Source organism: Taudactylus pleione, unplaced genomic scaffold (assembly GCF_031769625.1).
Source record: "Taudactylus pleione unplaced genomic scaffold, aTauple2 ptg000156l, whole genome shotgun sequence".
NCBI classification, from domain to species: Eukaryota; Metazoa; Chordata; class Amphibia; order Anura; family Myobatrachidae; genus Taudactylus; species Taudactylus pleione.
The window spans coordinates 22,981,558-22,999,069 of NW_028284558.1; the positions used below are offsets into that span (position 1 = coordinate 22,981,558).

Below are 17,512 nucleotides of genomic sequence, written 5' to 3' on the forward strand. Positions count from 1 at the left end.
CTCTGGACCGCTACACAATACAGAGTCCATAATAATGATACAAGTGCAATACAGGTAGCATCCTAGTGATTTATATACAAACCCCATCCCTTAGAGACTTTAGATTTACAATGCACATCTAGGGGCATTATGAGGAACCCCCAACAAACTGGCGGTGTTATCGTGCAGACTCAAGTAGATTGCTTAACCCTACTATGACCAAATCTTTGCTCATTGATAAATAACCAGAGAAGAACATTTCTTAGCTCCTAATATTTCAGTCATATGCCAGTGATTGCTACAGTCCAAACAGCTCTAGATCAGACTTCTGCTTTTTGCACAAACAGTTTCAATAGTTCACAGCTAGTTTGCACATGTAGTATTTTGGATCATTTTGAAAGGAACAGGCACCCCCCATAAGCTTGGGCAGACTCGACTGTACCGTTTCCAAAAAAGCATTCTTTCATGCACATTTTGGAAATATGTGAGACCAAGAAAAATAAAAGTTATGGGGAAAAATCCGACTACTCCACTTCATGAAATATCATCCCTTTTATTTGAAATGTGTTGATTTCCTATGATACATTTGTTGCTAATAGCACTGTGTAGCCGGTCAATTGGTCCGTGACTCATTTTGGTGATGTAGCATCTACGTTTTTGCAAAAAAGGGAAGAGAGCATTGTTGTATCAGCACTTTCACAATGAATAGTTACAAATGATGGAAATATCTCAAACTGAGAAGTGTATTTATAGAATCCTTTATCCTGAGAACACAGAGGTGGTATATTTGCTGTACTTTGTGTTGGCCAATTGTGGATTGTTCGGTTCAACATTAATATTGGATCTTGTCATCACGATTCTTTAAAAAGGCTTTTGTTATATTGGGCCAAGTAGTAAACTCTGTCTTGGAAGTTAGTAAAATATATATTCCAACCCTTTTGTCAACAAACACACTCACGTATATATATATATATATATATATATATATATATATATACGTGTGTGTGTTCAAACATTTAAAAGTGTGGAAAAAAATATACAGGGGTAGATTTACTAAAAATTCTGATTGGGAAATTTGGAGGTGTTACCCAATCTTATCCCAGCTATAATGTGTCTAGTGCATTCTGAAAAAATAATAGCTAGAATCTGGTTTGTTGCGGTTTCGTAGTTAACGGCAACATAGCTGTGTACAAATTGGTGACTTTACACAGGGGCATGGCATGTTTTATGAGACCAAGTTTAAAATTACTGCTCAATGTTCCTGATCCACCCTCTTTTTAAATCAGGACTCTTCCACTAAAATGGTGACTCTTGAAATGGGGCATCATCAGAATGACACTGCACATTGCAAGGCTTCGTATATCTGTACACAAAAAAAAGTGCCTCAAGCAGCTGGTCTAGTGCAGATGCACAACTATGAGGGAGGGACATTGCAGCTGCACCTCAAGTTAGTATTGCTTCCCGGGGCCAACATGCTCCTATCTATCAACCACCATGATCTCAGACAGACTGCAAGGGTTCCCACTTGACATCAGAAAGAGTTCTGCTGTTTGGGTGAGTTCTTTGCTGACTATAGACTAAGATGGAAAGTTAGGGGTATATCTACTAAAGTGAGAGTTTTTAGAAGTGGAGTTGTTGCCCATAGCAACCAATCAGATTCTGCAGGGTAAATTTACTAAAGTGAGAGTTTATAGAAGTGGAGATGACGCCCATAGCAATCAATCAGATTGTAGCTATTATCTTCTAGAACAGGGGTCCTTCAGCTGTTGTTGAACTACAAATCATGCTGGTATGTGTAGTTCTACAACAGCTGGGGGGCCGCTTATTGCCCATCCCTATTCTAGAAGGTGCTACTTAAATGTTAAGTAGAATCATCAAGGCCTATCAGCTCTCATCCTAACCCACTACTTACTGCTCTTTCCTCCCTGTCTAGACCATCTGTGTCATGCCTGTTTGTCTGCCACTCACCTTTAGATTGTAAGCTCTCATGAGCAGGGCCCTTTTGCCTCATGTGCTTCTCCTTATACTTTCTTCTACTCCTTACTGCCCACACGGGCATCTAACACTTGATTGCTGACTCCCTGATGCTTAATTTGAGTGTTATAATCGCTAATGCAGCATATCCTTGTTCTGTATTGTACTGCAAGTCACTGGTTTCTTGCTCAGTTATGTTTATGTACTTTGTAAGGCACTGCAGAATACTTGTGGCGCCATATAAATAAAGTATAATAATAATAATAATAATAATAATAATAATAATAATAATCTGATCGGTTGCTATGGGCAATATTTCCACTTCCAAAAACTCTCACTTTAGTAACTTTAGTAAATATACCCCTAGTGGGTATATTTACAAGCTTAATTGGAAGGAGCACAGTTGTTTTTTTGTGAGGGAAAGGGCACAGCACATGTATTGGGACACAACCCCCTAGTGTTGATAGGGAAAATTTTTCATTTTAGCAAAGAAGGCACTTTGACCAATGCAGTAACAACCTTCACCGCCCAAAAGTACCTCCTGTAATAAGTTATAACAGTCTTGATATTCCTTTTCTTTCTAGATTACTGAAATAGCAGGTTCAAGCTCAGTTTGTTATTGAGTTATGTAGAACATAAGTGTAAACATTTTGAACCCTTTTTTTACTCCATTTAAACTGTACTTCCCTTTTATTGCATAACTCCTTACAGGGCCATGGCTGTGTCTTCTAATAAGGCTAGGGCTCCCAGGCAGGTCTGGGCCCTATTACTTAGTGCCGGCCTCTCTCCTCTTGGCACCTCTAGTTTCACTGCCACAAGTGTCTATTTGCTGTGTTTTATTTGTTATATAACATTCATACAGTAAGGACCCATTTACTAACATAACATTTAGGTGCAAAATTTGCACTGAACCGCAGCTACCAATCAAAAACTAGCTTTTATATCCCTACTACAAGTTAGACCATACAAGTATCTGACTTGATCACTGTGATTTACTTCTAATTGTGCTGCTAAATTCAATGATAGTACATTTAATAACTTGCAGGGTACATGCATCCGTGATATTTCTTTGAGTTAGCCACTGTATTTAAAACTGCAATTTTTAAAATGTCAAAACCAGGTTGTTTTTGAATTTGAAAAATTGGCACAATGGTCTCTTAGATTATGCCAGCCAATAGCTGCTGGGCACTAGGACCCAGTGGCTCTCCACTGTCATGTCATAGGCGCGACCTCACATCCATATCTATCCTCCACCCTGTACCACTGTGGAAGAGGAGCTTGCAGGCTGTCCAAGAAGAAAGTAAGTTGGGGAGGGCCGGGGAGGGGGTTGGCTCTTGAGATGACACAGGTGGGTGGAGTGATAGGAGGCAGAATGCTGCAGTAACAGGAGGCTGGAGTGATGGGGCAGGACACTGGAGTGACATGAGGCTTGTGTGACAGGCAGAATGCTGAGAGACATGGGGCAAGAGGCTGGAGAGAAATGGGGCAGGAGGTTGGAGTGATAGGGGGCAGGAAGCTGGAGTGACAGGGGCATGAGGCTGAAGTGACGGGGCAAGAGGCTAGAGAGACATGGGGCAGGAGGCTGGAGAGACAGAAAGCTGGAGTGACAGGGCAGTAGTATGTAAAGACATGAGGCTGGAGCTACAGGGGAGGAGGCTGGAGTGACGTGGCAGGAGACTGGAAAGACGGGGGGGGCCTCTGGAGCCTGGAAAGATGGGAAGCTGGAGAGACACAGTGGGCAGGAGACTGTAGAGACATAGGAGACTGGCCAGCATTGCGGGACACAGCACACCAGGCCACTGGAACTCCATAGCGCAGACCAGGGTACTACCAGGCATCACACAAGCGTCGGTCATGCCACGCCCTAACGCATTTCGTATTACACTTTGTAAGTGTAATATGTACTATAATGTATTTATGTTTTTAAAGGGGGTGCTAAAGGGACTTTTCACCTCGGGCTCTACTTGGACTTGAACCGGCCCTGTCTGAGCTAATAGTGACCAGATTAGCACTTAGCTAGGCTACACATTTTATGCACATATTGTAAAGATTAGATCATTTGGTTACATAGGAAGATAGAATTTGACAGCAGATAAAAACCACTTGGCCCATTTAGTCTGCCCTTTTGGTTCTGGTTTAAATGACCAGATCTTATGTGGCCCAATGGCTGCAGTGGCACAATGATTACACATGCAAGCAGTAATTGGTGGATAGCAGGTTGTTGGTATAACTGTTACCACTCAAAGAATATCAACTGTACTTTGCATACTATTTTGGTTTTCAACTAAAGGGCGGAATTCAATTCAGCGCAATGCTGAATAACCCCGGGAAGGAGCTCCCGGAGCTATTCAATTCAGTGCACTGTTAACTCGGAGAATGTCGGCTCTCGCGACTTAACCAGGGTGTTTAGCCGCGAGAACCGTCACTCTCCAACTAAAGAGCAGGCCGCGATGCTGTTAGTGCTGTGCTAAGCCGGCAAACAGGCACGCACGTAGCCAGCACTTTTGTCGGATTTCTCCTTGCATCCCCAGGGGGTGCGAGAATAAATGCCTTAGCCTGACCTAACATCGCATTGAATTGAATAGCTTTAGGAGCTCCCTTCTGGGGCTGTTCATCGCTTTGAATTGAATTCTCCCCAAGAGGCTGTCCACAATTGAACAACTCTCTCAATAAAAAGAAAGCAGAAGATCTTCCCTTCTGGAGAACCCAACCCATGTACAGCTCTGCGCATGATTTTAGTGACAAGTTCATCACATGCAGTATATAGCTCTACGATAGAGCTCTATCATAAGCTATATTTGAACTTAGGCAACCAGCACCTATAGCTACAGAGTGCATCAGGTAATGGGGTGTGGATGGTTCAACACAAGAGGTCCCTCATCATTTCCCATTTTGTTGTATGGAGGGTGTATTATAGTTTTTTGGTTTGAGAAGGGACATTATACAAAAAAATCATGCTCACTACAGAGCAGGATGCCTGAAATGCAGCACCCTAGTATTTGAAGTGTCAACTACATCTGGTACAAAGGACACATTTATCCTGCAGATAATGATTTTAGAATTATCGCCTATTTAGCTGCATCCACTGTGAGGTTACTGATCCTAGGGTAATGTCTGTGTATAAAGCTGAATGGCTGTGTCGCTCTCTTACCATGCAAGGTTAGTTAGTAGTTTAGCACTGCACAAAGAATGATTTGATCATAAAAGTGACCCAGCACTTCTCTCTCCCAATGATTTCACATAACTAGCGAGCATCTTTATATTGTTACAATTAACCATATATTATTCCTAGCATTGGGGATTGATGTGCATAAGAAACCTTACGCACATTACCAAAAATAGCTTTCACAGCTTTGATTAATTCATTATTTTAATTTATTCTCGAAGAGATTAATGGACAGAAAAATCTGGGCCAGAATGAAATGGAAAGTGTTTGATAGCATTGGAACCTGCAGGCATATTGCTTAGTGTTGATATTTCAATTATATTTGGGAACCATGCACAGATTATAAATTGTAAAAGGCATTGCTGAATTAATGCAAAATCTTTGAAAGTGACATAAATTGTACCATTTCTAAAATCAGCTTAATGCGTCCATGGCACATACTGCATGGTGATTTGCTCTGCTTTCTTAATAGTTCAACTTACTATGAGTTTTCTGTCACTAATATGAAGCACTGCTAGTAGGCCGATGTGCAGCCTCTTATATAAGAACTTGTCTTTGTGGGTTGTGTTTTATGCTCAGACTACACCATATCAGAGAACTCAGTGTCACATATTATAAAAGCTTGGAAGCCAAACAGTCGACCACTACTTGCAATGATTAATAGCGCTGACAACAAATGTCCTTCTGTTTCCTAAACATATACTCATGGCATTAAGGTTGCCACATAGCTGCCTGGTACCATGTACAATATATATATATATGGTATGTGACCACATTATTTAAATAGAAATCACAGGGGCTCTGCACTCGCCATAATAACTAACAATAATAATAATAATACACAGTGGGGTTTTGGTTCATGAATTGATCAATGCATTTAAGCTTAGTTATTAGTCATTACGGTGAGTGCAGAGCCCTTGTGATTTCTATTTAAACAATGTGGTCACATACCATGTTGCACCCCAAATCTAGGAAAGGTGAGTGCCGTGGATTAGTGCTTTTTGTTTATTATGATTGATTTTTATAATTAATCATTTTTGTGATCACATTTTCTCATGCACCCCTTTTAACTAGTTATCTAACTTGTGTTGCTTTGCAACAGGTGTGCTTGGTAACTGTCTCACATTTAAAAGCAAAGTTGCTGTGAGCTTTAAACAGTGATAGTATACCCTGAGTTTAACACTAATGTAATGGCTATGTCCATGTTATAAATCTGAGCAATAGAGTAGGGAATTGCAGTAAAGTGGGGTCCTATGACGGGGGCTGCAAGCTTAAATGCATTGATCAATTCATGAACTAAAACCCCACCACTGTTTATTATGTTTATTATTATTATTATTATTGTTAGTTGTTATGGTGAGTGCAGAGCCCCTGTGATATATATATATATTAGGGGTGAGCGGGTTCGGATTTCTGAAATCCGAACCCCCCCGAGCCCCCCCGATCCGAGTCCGATCCGAGTCAGGCTCAACTTTTCCCGCCTGACTCGGATCTGAAATCGAGGCAAAACGTCATCATCCCGCCTTCCGAGTCTCGCGGGTTTTGGATCCTATATAAGGTACCCGCGTCGGCGCCATTTTCTCACTCGGCTGTGGACAGTGAAGAGGGAGGGTGGGAGTTAGGGTTGTGTAGTGTAGTGTAGTGTAGTGCTGCTGTTGTCCACTACTTCAAAGTCCATAGGGGCTGGCTGTGTTGTGCTGTGCTGCTGTTGTTAATAGGGGCTGTGTCCACTACTTCAAAGTCCATAGGGGCTGGCTGGACTGTGTTGTGCAGTCAGTTCTCCATAGGGGCTGTGTCCACTCCAAAGTCCTGTGCAGTGTCCCAGTCCTAAAGGAGTGCTGTAGTGTTGTCCAGGGGGTGCTCTGTCCATCAGGGGTGCTCCCCCCAAGTGCTAAAAAAATAATATATTTTCTGTGTTTGTGAATTGTGTGCGCAGTAACCGCACGTGCATCAACAAAGTAGTGCCAAGCGTGCGCCTGTGTCATAAGTAAAGGGCCGGCTGGCTTGACCGTTAAAGGGTGCTGTAACCCCCGAAAATACACTCCAGTCCAAACCAAAAAAAAATTATTTTCTGTGTTTGTGAATTGTGTGCGCAGTAGCCGCACGTGCATCAACAAAGTAGTGCCAAGCGTGCGCCTGTGTCATAAGTAAAGGGCCGGCTGGCTTGACCGTTAAAGGGTGCTGTAACCCCCAAAGTACACTCAAGTCCAAACCAAAAAAAAAATTATTTTCTGTGTTTGTGAATTGTGTGCGCAGTAGCCGCACGTGCATCAACAAAGTAGTGCCAAGCGTGCGCCTGTGTCATAAGTAAAGGGCCGGCTGGCTTGACCGTTAAAGGGTGCTGTAACCCCCAAAGTACACTCCAGTCCAAACCAAAAAAAAAATTATTTTCTGTGTTTGTGAATTGTGTGCGCAGTAGCCGCACGTGCATCAACAAAGTAGTGCCAAGCGTGCGCCTGTGTCATAAGTAAAGGGCCGGCTGGCTTGACCGTTAAAGGGTGCTGTAACCCCCAAAGTACACTCCAGTCCAAACCAAAAAAAATATTATTTTCTGTGTTTGTGAATTGTGTGCGCAGTAGCCGCACGTGCATCAACAAAGTAGTGCCAAGCGTGCGCCTGTGTCATAAGTAAAGGGCCGGCTGGCTTGACCGTTAAAGGGTGCTGTAACCCCCGAAATTACACTCCAGTCCAAACCAAAAAAAAATTATTTTCTGTGTTTGTGAATTGTGTGCGCAGTAGCCGCACGTGCATCAACAAAGTAGTGCCAAGCGTGCGCCTGTGTCATAAGTAAAGGGCCGGCTGGCTTGACCGTTAAAGGGTGCTGTAACCCCCGAAAGTATACTCCAGTCCAAACCAAAAAAAATTATTTTCTGTGTTTGTGAATTGTGTGCGCAGTAGCCGCACGTGCATCAACAAAGTAGTGCCAAGCGTGCGCCTGTGTCATAAGTAAAGGGCCGGCTGGCTTGACCGTTAAAGGGTGCTGTAACCCCCAAAGTACACTCAAGTCCAAACCAAAAAAAAAATTATTTTCTGTGTTTGTGAACTGTGTGCGCAGTAGCCGCACGTGCATCAACAAAGTAGTGCCAAGCGTGCGCCTGTGTCATAAGTAAAGGGCCGGCTGGCTTGACCGTTAAAGGGTGCTGTAACCCCCGAAAGTACACTCCAGTCCAAACCAAAAAAAAATTATTTTCTGTGTTTGTGAATTGTGTGCGCAGTAGCCGCACGTGCATCAACAAAGTAGTGCCAAGCGTGCGCCTGTGTCATAAGTAAAGGGCCGGCTGGCTTGACCGTTAAAGGGTGCTGTAACCCACAAAGTACACTCCAGTCCAAACCAAAAAAAAAATTATTTTCTGTGTTTAGCCGCACGTATATATCAAATCGATATAACATAAATGGAGGACCAAACTTTCTCCGATAAAAATAAAATAGAGAAAGATCAAGAACCACTTCCTCCTAGTGCTGAAGCTGCTGCCACTAGTCATGACATAGACGATAACATGCCATCAACGTCGTCTGCCAAGGCCGATGCCCAATGTCATAGTAGAGGGCACATACAATCCCAAATGGCAAAGTTCAGGAAAATGACCTTGAAAAAGACATTTAAATCAGCTGAAGAGAAACGTAAACTTGCCAATATGCCATTTACGACACGGAGTGGCAAGGAACGGCTAAGGTCGATCCCTAGTATGTTCATGACTAGTGGTTCAGCTTCACATGACGATGGAAGCCCTCCTCCCACTAAAAAAATCAAAAGAGTTAAGCTGGCAAAAGCACAGCGAAGAACTGTGCTTTCTAAGAAGATATCACAAATCCCCAAGGAGAGTCCAAGTGTGGTGGTGGTTGCGATGCCTGACCTTCCCAGCACTGGACGGGAAGAGGTGGCTCTTTCCACCATTTGCACGCCCCCTGCAAGTGCTGAAAGGAGCACCCACAGTCCACTTGCTGATATGCAAATTGAAGATGTCACTGTTGAAGTACAACAGGATGAGGATACTGGTGTAGCTGGCGCTGAGGAGGAAGTTGGCGAGGAGGATTCTGATGGTGATGTGGTTTGTTTAAATCAGGCTCCGGGGGAGACAGTTGTTGTCCGTGGGATGAAAAAGCCCATCACGGTCATGCCTGGGCAGAAGACCAAACATTCCACCTCTTTGGTCTGGCAATATTTCTATCCAAATCCGGACAACAACTGTCTTGCCATATGTACCATATGTAAAGGTGAAATAAGTAGGGGTAGGGACGTCAACCACCTAGGAACATCCTCCCTTATACGGCACCTGCAGCACGTTCATAAAAAGTTACTGTCAAGTTCAGAAACTTTGGCTAAGACCGTAAGCAGTCCAGGGACACCTAAATCCCATTGTCCTGTTGTATCCAAGCGCCTGCAAACCACACCGTCAACTCCCTCCTCGTCAATTTCCTCCTTAGTCAGGATCGGAAGTAGTCCTGCAGACCATGTCACTGGCATGACTGACTCTCCTATCCGGGATTCCTCTGGAGGATCCTGCATTGCTACGCCTACTGCTGCCGCTGCTGCTGTTGCTGCTGCTGGGAGTCGTTCATCATCCCAGAGAGGAAGTAGGAACACCACTACTTTTACTAAACAATTGACCCTCCAACAGTCCTTAGCGAGGAGGATGAAGTACGACAGCAGTCATCCTGAAGCAAAACGTATAACTGAGGCCTTGACTGCTATGTTGGTGTTAGACGTGCGTCCGGTATCCGCCATTAGTGCAGTGGGATTTAGACAATTGATGGAGGTAGTGTGTCCCCGGTTCCAAAACCCGTCTAGATTCCACTTCACTAGGCAGGCGATACCGAGACTGTACAGAAACGTCAGAAAAAGTGTCCTCAGTGTCCTGAAAAATGCCGTTGTACACAATGTCCACTTAACCACGGACATGTGGACAAGTGGAACAGGGCAGACTAAGGACTATATGACTGTGACAGCCCACTGGGTAGATGTATCACCTTACGCAGCAACAGCAGCAGCGTCACCAGTAGCAGCATCTCAGAAACGCCAGCTCGTTACAAGGCAGGCTACGCTGTGTATCACCGGTTTCAGTAAGAGGCACACCGCCGACAACCTCTTAGAGAAACTGAGGGAAATCATCGCCCAGTGGCTTACCCCACTTAGACTCTCCTGGGGATTTGTGATATCTGACAACGCCACCAATATTGTGCGGGCATTACATCTGGGCAAATTCCAGCACGTCCCATGTTTTGCTCACACAATAAACTTGGTGGTGCAGAATTTTCTGAAAAGCGACAGGGGCGTGCAGGAGACGCTTTGGGTGGCCCGAAAAATTTCTGGCCACTTTCGCCATTCAGCGACTGCGTGCCGAAGACTGGAGCGCCAGCAAACACTCTTGAACCTGCCCCGCCATCACCTGAAGCAAGAGGTTGTGACGCGGTGGAACTCAACCCTCTATATGCTTCAGAGGATGGAGGAGCAGCAAAAGGCCATACAAGCCTATACATCCACCTATGACATAGGCAAAGGAGGGGGTATGCACCTGACTCAAGCGCAGTGGAGAATGATTTCCGTGTTGTGCAAGGTTCTCCAGCCCTTTGAACTTGCCACACGTGAAGTCAGTTCAGACACAGCCAGCTTGAGTCAGGTCATTCCCCTCATCAGGCTTTTGCAGAAGCAGCTGGAGAAAGTGAAGGAGGAGCTAAGACGGAGCGATTCCGCTCGGCATGTGGGACTTGTGGATGAAGCCCTTCATTCGCTTTGCCAGGATTCCAGGGTGGTCAATCTGTTGAAATCAGACCACTACATTTTGGCCACCGTGCTTGATCCTAGGTTTAAAGCCTATGTGGTGTCTCTCTTTCCGGCCGACACAAGCCTGCAGAGGTGCAAAGACCTGCTGGTGAACACACTGTCAGCTGAAGCGGAACGTGACACGTCAACGGCTCCTTCTTCATTTTCTCCCGCAACTGGGGCTGCCAGGAAAAAACTTAGGTATCCTAAGCAACCCGCTGGTGGTGATGCAGGGCAGGCAGGACCAAGTTTGGACATCTGGTCCGGACTGAAGGACCTGGCAACAATTTCTGACATGTCTACTGTCACTGCATATGATACTGTCACCATTGACAGAATGGTGGAGGATTACATCGGTGACAGCATCCAAGTAGGCATGTCAGACAGTCCATACCTGTACTGGCAGGAAAAAGAGGCAATTTGGAGGCCCCTGTACAAGCTGGCTCTATTTTACCTGAGTTGCCCCCCCTCCAGTGTGTACTCCGAAAGAGTGTTTAGTGCAGCCGGGAACCTTGTCAGCGAAAGGCGTAGGAGGTTGCTTCCACAGAATGTGGAGAAGATGATGTTCATCAAAATGAATTATCAGCTCTTCCAGGGAGACCAGCCTCCAGAAGGTACAGAGGGACCTGTGGTTGTGGATTCAAGTGGGGACGAGTTAATACTTTGTGAGGATGAGGATGTACACACTGAAGAGGGTGAGGAATCGGTGGATGAGGAGGATGAGGATGACATCTTGCCTCCGTAGAGCCAGTTTGTGCAGGGACACATTAATTGCCAGCTTGTTTTGTGGGGGCCCAAACGAACCAATCATTTCAGCCACAGTTGTGTGGCAGACCCTGGCACTGAAATGATTGATTTGTTAAAGTGTGCATGTCCTGTTTATACAACATAAGGGTGGGTGGGAGGGCCCAAGGACAATTCCATCTTGCACTTCTTTTTTTTCTTTGCATTATGTACAGTTTGGGGCCTAGTTTTTCTAACTGCCATCCTGTCTGCCACTGCAGTGTCACTCCTAGATGGGTCACGTGTTTGTGCCGCCCACTCGTGTCGCTTAGCATAGTCATCCAGCTACCTCGGTGCAACCTTTTGGACATGAAAACACTATTGTGAGGTGTGAGGTGTTCAGAATAGACTGGAAATGAGTGGAAATTAAGGTTATTGAGGTTAATAATAGCATAGGAGCAGAGAAACCAACAAATTCTGTGATTTTAGCTGTTTTTATGCTTTTTAAAAAAAAAATACAGATCCAAAACACAAAACCCAGAACCCAAAACACGGAAGGGTGGTTTTGGCAAAACCAATCCAGATCCAAAACACGAAGAAAGATCCAGATCCAAAACCAAAACACAAAACACGAAAAGTGGCCGGTGCACACCCCTAATATATATATATATATATATATATAAAATGGTTAAGTGATGCATTACAGTAATGATAAATTGCAACATGTTTGCTCTGATCCGCAGTTTCTTAACAGTGCAATAGATAAAATAACTTCTATGCCACCCATCTTAACAGATTTTGTACATTGAAAAACAGATATGACAAAATGCAAACGTAATAATATAAAAAGATTGCCTAGAATTGCAGAATGACGTACATACAAATGTGTCCACATACATCTATCCTCCATGCGCTACAGTGTCACAGCCGCTGATACTGTAATGTAGCATGCAGATACATCCGCAGTTGCACACAGAACAGAGGCATGCCATATATCATTTTAATCAGCAGAAGCTACTTGTGTGTTCTATCTGCATTGCTGTGCGAATAAGACGCACTGGAAGGTGAAACGTTGCACGAAAAGACGCACAGCGATACCGAGTCACACAGGGCATGGTGCAATTAGAAGGGCTGTTTAACACGCAAGGAGGATAGATGTATGTGGACACATACAGTATGTATCATGACTAGACAAGATTAAAGCAATTGGCCCCTGCTCCACATATATTTTGTGACTGATAACCACTGCCAATGACATACAGTAGCAGTAGGAGCAGCAACAGTCCCAATAGTGGCTGTTGGGTCGCCTGTGCAGCAACCACTAACTCTATGAAGTCCTAGGTGTTTGAAACATGCAGCAAACTGTTATAAAGTGGACAGTTGTCTCTTGAAAGGCAACCAGGAGCACATTAATATTGATCAGAACTGTATATAGTGATCAGTGTATATCAACTGTATGATATCAGTGTGATCTGTGTATAGTGATTATCAGTAGTGTCAGATGTGTGACATCAATGTACACCAGGAGGGGTAAAACAAATGACTGAGGATCTGGGTAGACTAGAGCAGTGGTTCTCAAACTCGGTCCTCAGGACCCCACACAGTTCATGTTTTCCAGGTCACCCAGCAGGAGCACAGGTGTATTCATTACTCACTGACACATTTTAAAAGATCCACAGGTGGAGCTAATTATTACACTTGTGATTCTGTGAGGAGACCTGGAAAACATGCACTGTTTGGGGTCCTGAGGACCGAGTTTGTGAACCTGTGGACTAGAGGAATGGGCAAGAACATGGCAACTATAGTTTAATGAATGTAAGCTCTTTTGAGCAGGGCCCTTTACCCTCTTGTGCTTCTCCCTACTGTAATTTAATTTATCTCTTACTCCCCACTAGGGCAACCAACACTCGGCTGCTTATGTGGGTGTAAAGGTCGCTAATATAGCAATGTTTTTTATTAGGGGTGAGCGGGTTCGGATTTCTGAAATCCGAACCCCCCCGAGCCCCCCCAATCCGAGGCCGATCCGAGTCAGGCTCGACTTTTCCCGCCTGACTCGGATCTGAAATCAAGGCAAAACGTCATCATCCCGCCTTCCGGGTCTCGCAGGTTTTGGATCCTATATAAGGTACCCGCGTCGGCGCCATTTTCTCACTCGGCTGTGGACAGTGAAGAGGGAGGGTGGGAGTTAGGGCTGGCTGGGCTGTGTAGTGTAGTGTAGTGTAATGCAGAGTAGTGTTGTGCTGCGCTGTGCTGCGCTGTGCTGCTGTTGTCCATAGGGGCTGTGTCCACTACTTCAAAGTCCATAGGGGCTGGCTGTGTTGTGCTGTGCTGCTGTTGTCAATAGGGGCTGTGTCCACTACTTCAAAGTCCATAGGGGCTGGCTTGACTGTGTTGTGCAGTCAGTTGTCCATAGGGGCTGTGTCCACTCCAAAGTCCTGTGCAGTGTCCCAGTCCTAAAGGGGTGCTGTAGTGTTGTCCAGGGGGTGCTCTGTCCGTCAGGGGTGCTCCCCCCAAGTGCTAAAAAAAAATATATTTTCTGTGTTTGTGAATTGTGTGCGCAGTAGCAGCACGTGCATCAACAAAGTAGTGCCAAGCGTGCGCCTGTGTCATAAGTAAAGGGCCGGCTGGCTTGACCGTTAAAGGGTGCTGTAAGCCCCAAAGTACACTCCAAACCAAATAAAAAAATATTTTCTGTGTAAAGCGTGCGCCTGTGTCATAAGTAAAGGGCCGGCTGGCTTGACCGTTAAAGGGTGCTGTAACCCCCAAAGTACACTCCAAACCAAATAAAAAAATATTTTCTGTGTTTGTGAATTGTGTGCGCAGTAGCCGCACGTGCATCAACAAAGTAGTGCCAAGCGTGCGCCTGTGTCATAAGTCAAGGGCCGGTTTGGACATCTGGTCCGGACTGAAGGACGTGCCAACAATTTCTGACAAGTCTACTATCACTGCATATGATACTGTCCTCAAAGCAGCAGCGACAAGCGTGCGTCTGTCTGTTAAAGGGTGGTGTAACCCTCAAAGTGCGCTCCACAAACAATAAAAATATTCTTTTTTTTTCTGTCTTTGTGAAATGTGTGGGCTGTAGCCGCACCTGCATCCTTAAAGCAGCAGCGACAAGCGTGCGTCTGTCTGTTAAAGGGTGGTAACACCCTCAAAGTGTGCTCCACAAACAATAAAAAAATTCTTCTTTTTTTTTCTGTCTTTGTGAAATGTGTGGGCTGTAGCTGCACCTGCATCCTTAAAGCAGCAGCGACAAGCGTGCGTCTGTCTGTTAAAGGATTACATCGATGACAGCATCCAAGTAGGCATGTCAGACAGTCCGTACCTGTACTGGCAGGAAAAAGAAGCAATTTGGAGGTCCCTGTACAAACTGGCTCTATTTTACCTGAGTTGCCCCCCCTCCAGTGTGTACTCCGAAAGAGTGTTTAGTGCAGCCGGGAACCTTGTCAGCGAAAGGCGTAGGAGGTTGCTTCCACAAAATGTGGAGAAGATGATGTTCATAAAATGAATTATCAACTCTTCCAGGGAGACCAGCCTCCAGAACGTACAGAGGGACCTGTGGTTGTGGATTCCAGCGGGGACGAATTAATACTCTGTGAGGATGAGGATGTACACAACACTGAAGAGGGTGAGGAATCGGTGGATGAGGAGGATGAGGACGACATCTTGCCTCCGTAGAGCCAGTTTGTGCAGGGACAGATTAATTGCCAGCTTGTTTTGTGGGGGCCCAAACAAACCAATCATTTCAGCCACAGTCGTGTGGCAGACCCTGGCGCTGAAATGAATGGTTTGTTAAAGTGTGCATGTCCTGTTTATACAACATAAGGGTGGGTGAGAGGGCCCAAGGACAATTCCATCTTGCACCTCTTTTTTTTCTTTGAATTATGTACTGTTTGGGGCCTAGTTTTTCAAACTGCCATCCTGTCTGCCACTGCAGTGTCACTCCTAGATGGACCACGTGTTTGTGTTCAGCCCACTCGTATCTCTTAGCATAGTCATCCAGCTACCTCGGTGCAACCTTTTGGATATAAAAACACTATTGTGAGGTGTTCAGAATAGACTGGAAATGAGTGGAAATTAAGGTTATTGAGGTTAATAATAGCATAGGAGCAGAAAAACACACAAATTCTGTGATTTTAGCTGTTTTTATGCTTTTTAAAAAAAATACAGATCCAAAACACAAAACCCAGAACCCAAAACACGGAAGAATGGTTTTGGCAAAACCAATCCAGATCCAAAACACGAAGAAAGATCCAGATCCAAAACCAAAACACGAAAAGTGGCCTGTGCACACCCCTATTTTTCATACATGTCCATGTCCTGCTTTGTATTGTATTGTAAGTGGCTGGTTACTTATTTGTTCATGTACTTTGTAAGGCGCTGCGGAACACTTGTGGCGCCATATGAATAAATGATAATAATTATAATAATGTCAAAAACTGCAAAATCATGCACTTGGGTCTCAATAACCTAAAGGCTAAATATAGCATCAAGGACACTATAATGGAAAATACAGAGGAAGGGAGTTCGGAGTCACCATTTGAAATAACTTAAAGGCAGGCAAGCAATGCACCAAAGCATTGCAGAAGGCAAGTCAGATGCTTGGTTGCATAGGGAGAGGAATCAGTAGCAGGAAAAAAGAAGTGATAATACCACTGTATAGGTCATTGGTACGGCCTCATCTAGAATACTGTCTTCAGTTCTGGAGGCCATATCTCCAGAAGGATATAGACACATTAGAGACGGTACAAGGAAGGGCAACTAAAATGGTGCATGGCCTACAGCACAGAACTTACCCAGAAAGACTAAAAGATCTTAATATGTATAGTTTGGAACAGAGAAGGGAAAGGGGGGACATGATAGAAACTTTCAAATACATGAAGGGTTTTAACAAGGGACAGGAGGGAAGCATTCTTCAAAGGAAGAGATGTACAAGAATATGAGGACATGCACTGAGATTGGAGGGAGGTAGGCTCAGAGGAAATCTGAGGAAAAATTACTTCACAGAGAGGGTAGTGGATAAGTGGAATAGCCTCCCATCACATGTGGTTGAAGCTAAAACGGTGGATAAGAGGCATAAGAACATCCTTAAGAGAGACGTAAGGAGCAAATTTGGTTAAAGTTGCCTAAAGGATACATGAAAAGGGGCAGACTAGATGGGCCAAGTGGTTCTTAACTGCCGTCAAATTCTATGTAATGTGATTTGTGTATATTGAGCAATATCTGGTTTGTAATATCAGTGTAATCTGTGTATAGCAATCAGTGAGTATCAGATGTGAGATATTAGTGTGACCTGTGTATAGTAACCAGCCGGGCTGCCATCAGGAATTGTGTGGCCCGGGACCAACAAAATAGGCAGCAGGCAGCCCAAGCCCCCACTCAAGACTCCCTTCACCTGCCCCCCCCATCCCCCTTCCCCCACTAGCTGGGTGTAAGTAACCAAATAATAAAACAGCCACCTAGCCAGTTGCACTCCCAACATCCGACATGGTGCAATAATGCAAGACAAATCACTTACCTTAGTAACCTCGCTCCTTCTTCTGTTCTGGCTGCTCCGGCTCTTCAATCTTCACACGCACACACTGCACCGTGGCTCCTCTCTCAATCAGAGGCGCGATGTCATGACGTCACGCCACGCCAGCTCACCAGCAAAACTTTATTGCTGCTTAGGTAGGAGACAGAGCAGGAGGGTGGCTGGGTACTTCTTGTACGGTGGCGGGGGTTAGTAGAGGGCGGCTCTCTGTTAGGAGCGGGCCCCCGGCCGGGCCTGTCACTAACTATCGAGGTGATAGGAGTGGGCAGGCAGTCACTTTTTTGCAGCAGCAGGGGGTGGTAGCAGGCAGGCGGGCCCCGTGAGTGTCTGGGCAGTTCCCCCCTGATGGCGGCCTTGGTAACCAGTGTATATCTGG

General features: G+C 45.0%; 1 protein-coding gene across 1 annotated transcript in view; it reads right to left on the reverse strand.

Annotated features, from left to right (window-relative positions):
• Positions 1-17,185, reverse strand: part of QTMAN (queuosine-tRNA mannosyltransferase) — a 326,625-nt gene extending 309,440 nt beyond the window's left edge. Inside the window, exon 1 of the mRNA XM_088474924.1 lies at positions 17,122-17,185. The gene's annotated coding sequence lies outside the window, so the exon portion shown is untranslated. The remainder of the gene's footprint in view (positions 1-17,121) is intronic.
• Between the last annotated feature and the right edge of the window lie 327 nt (positions 17,186-17,512).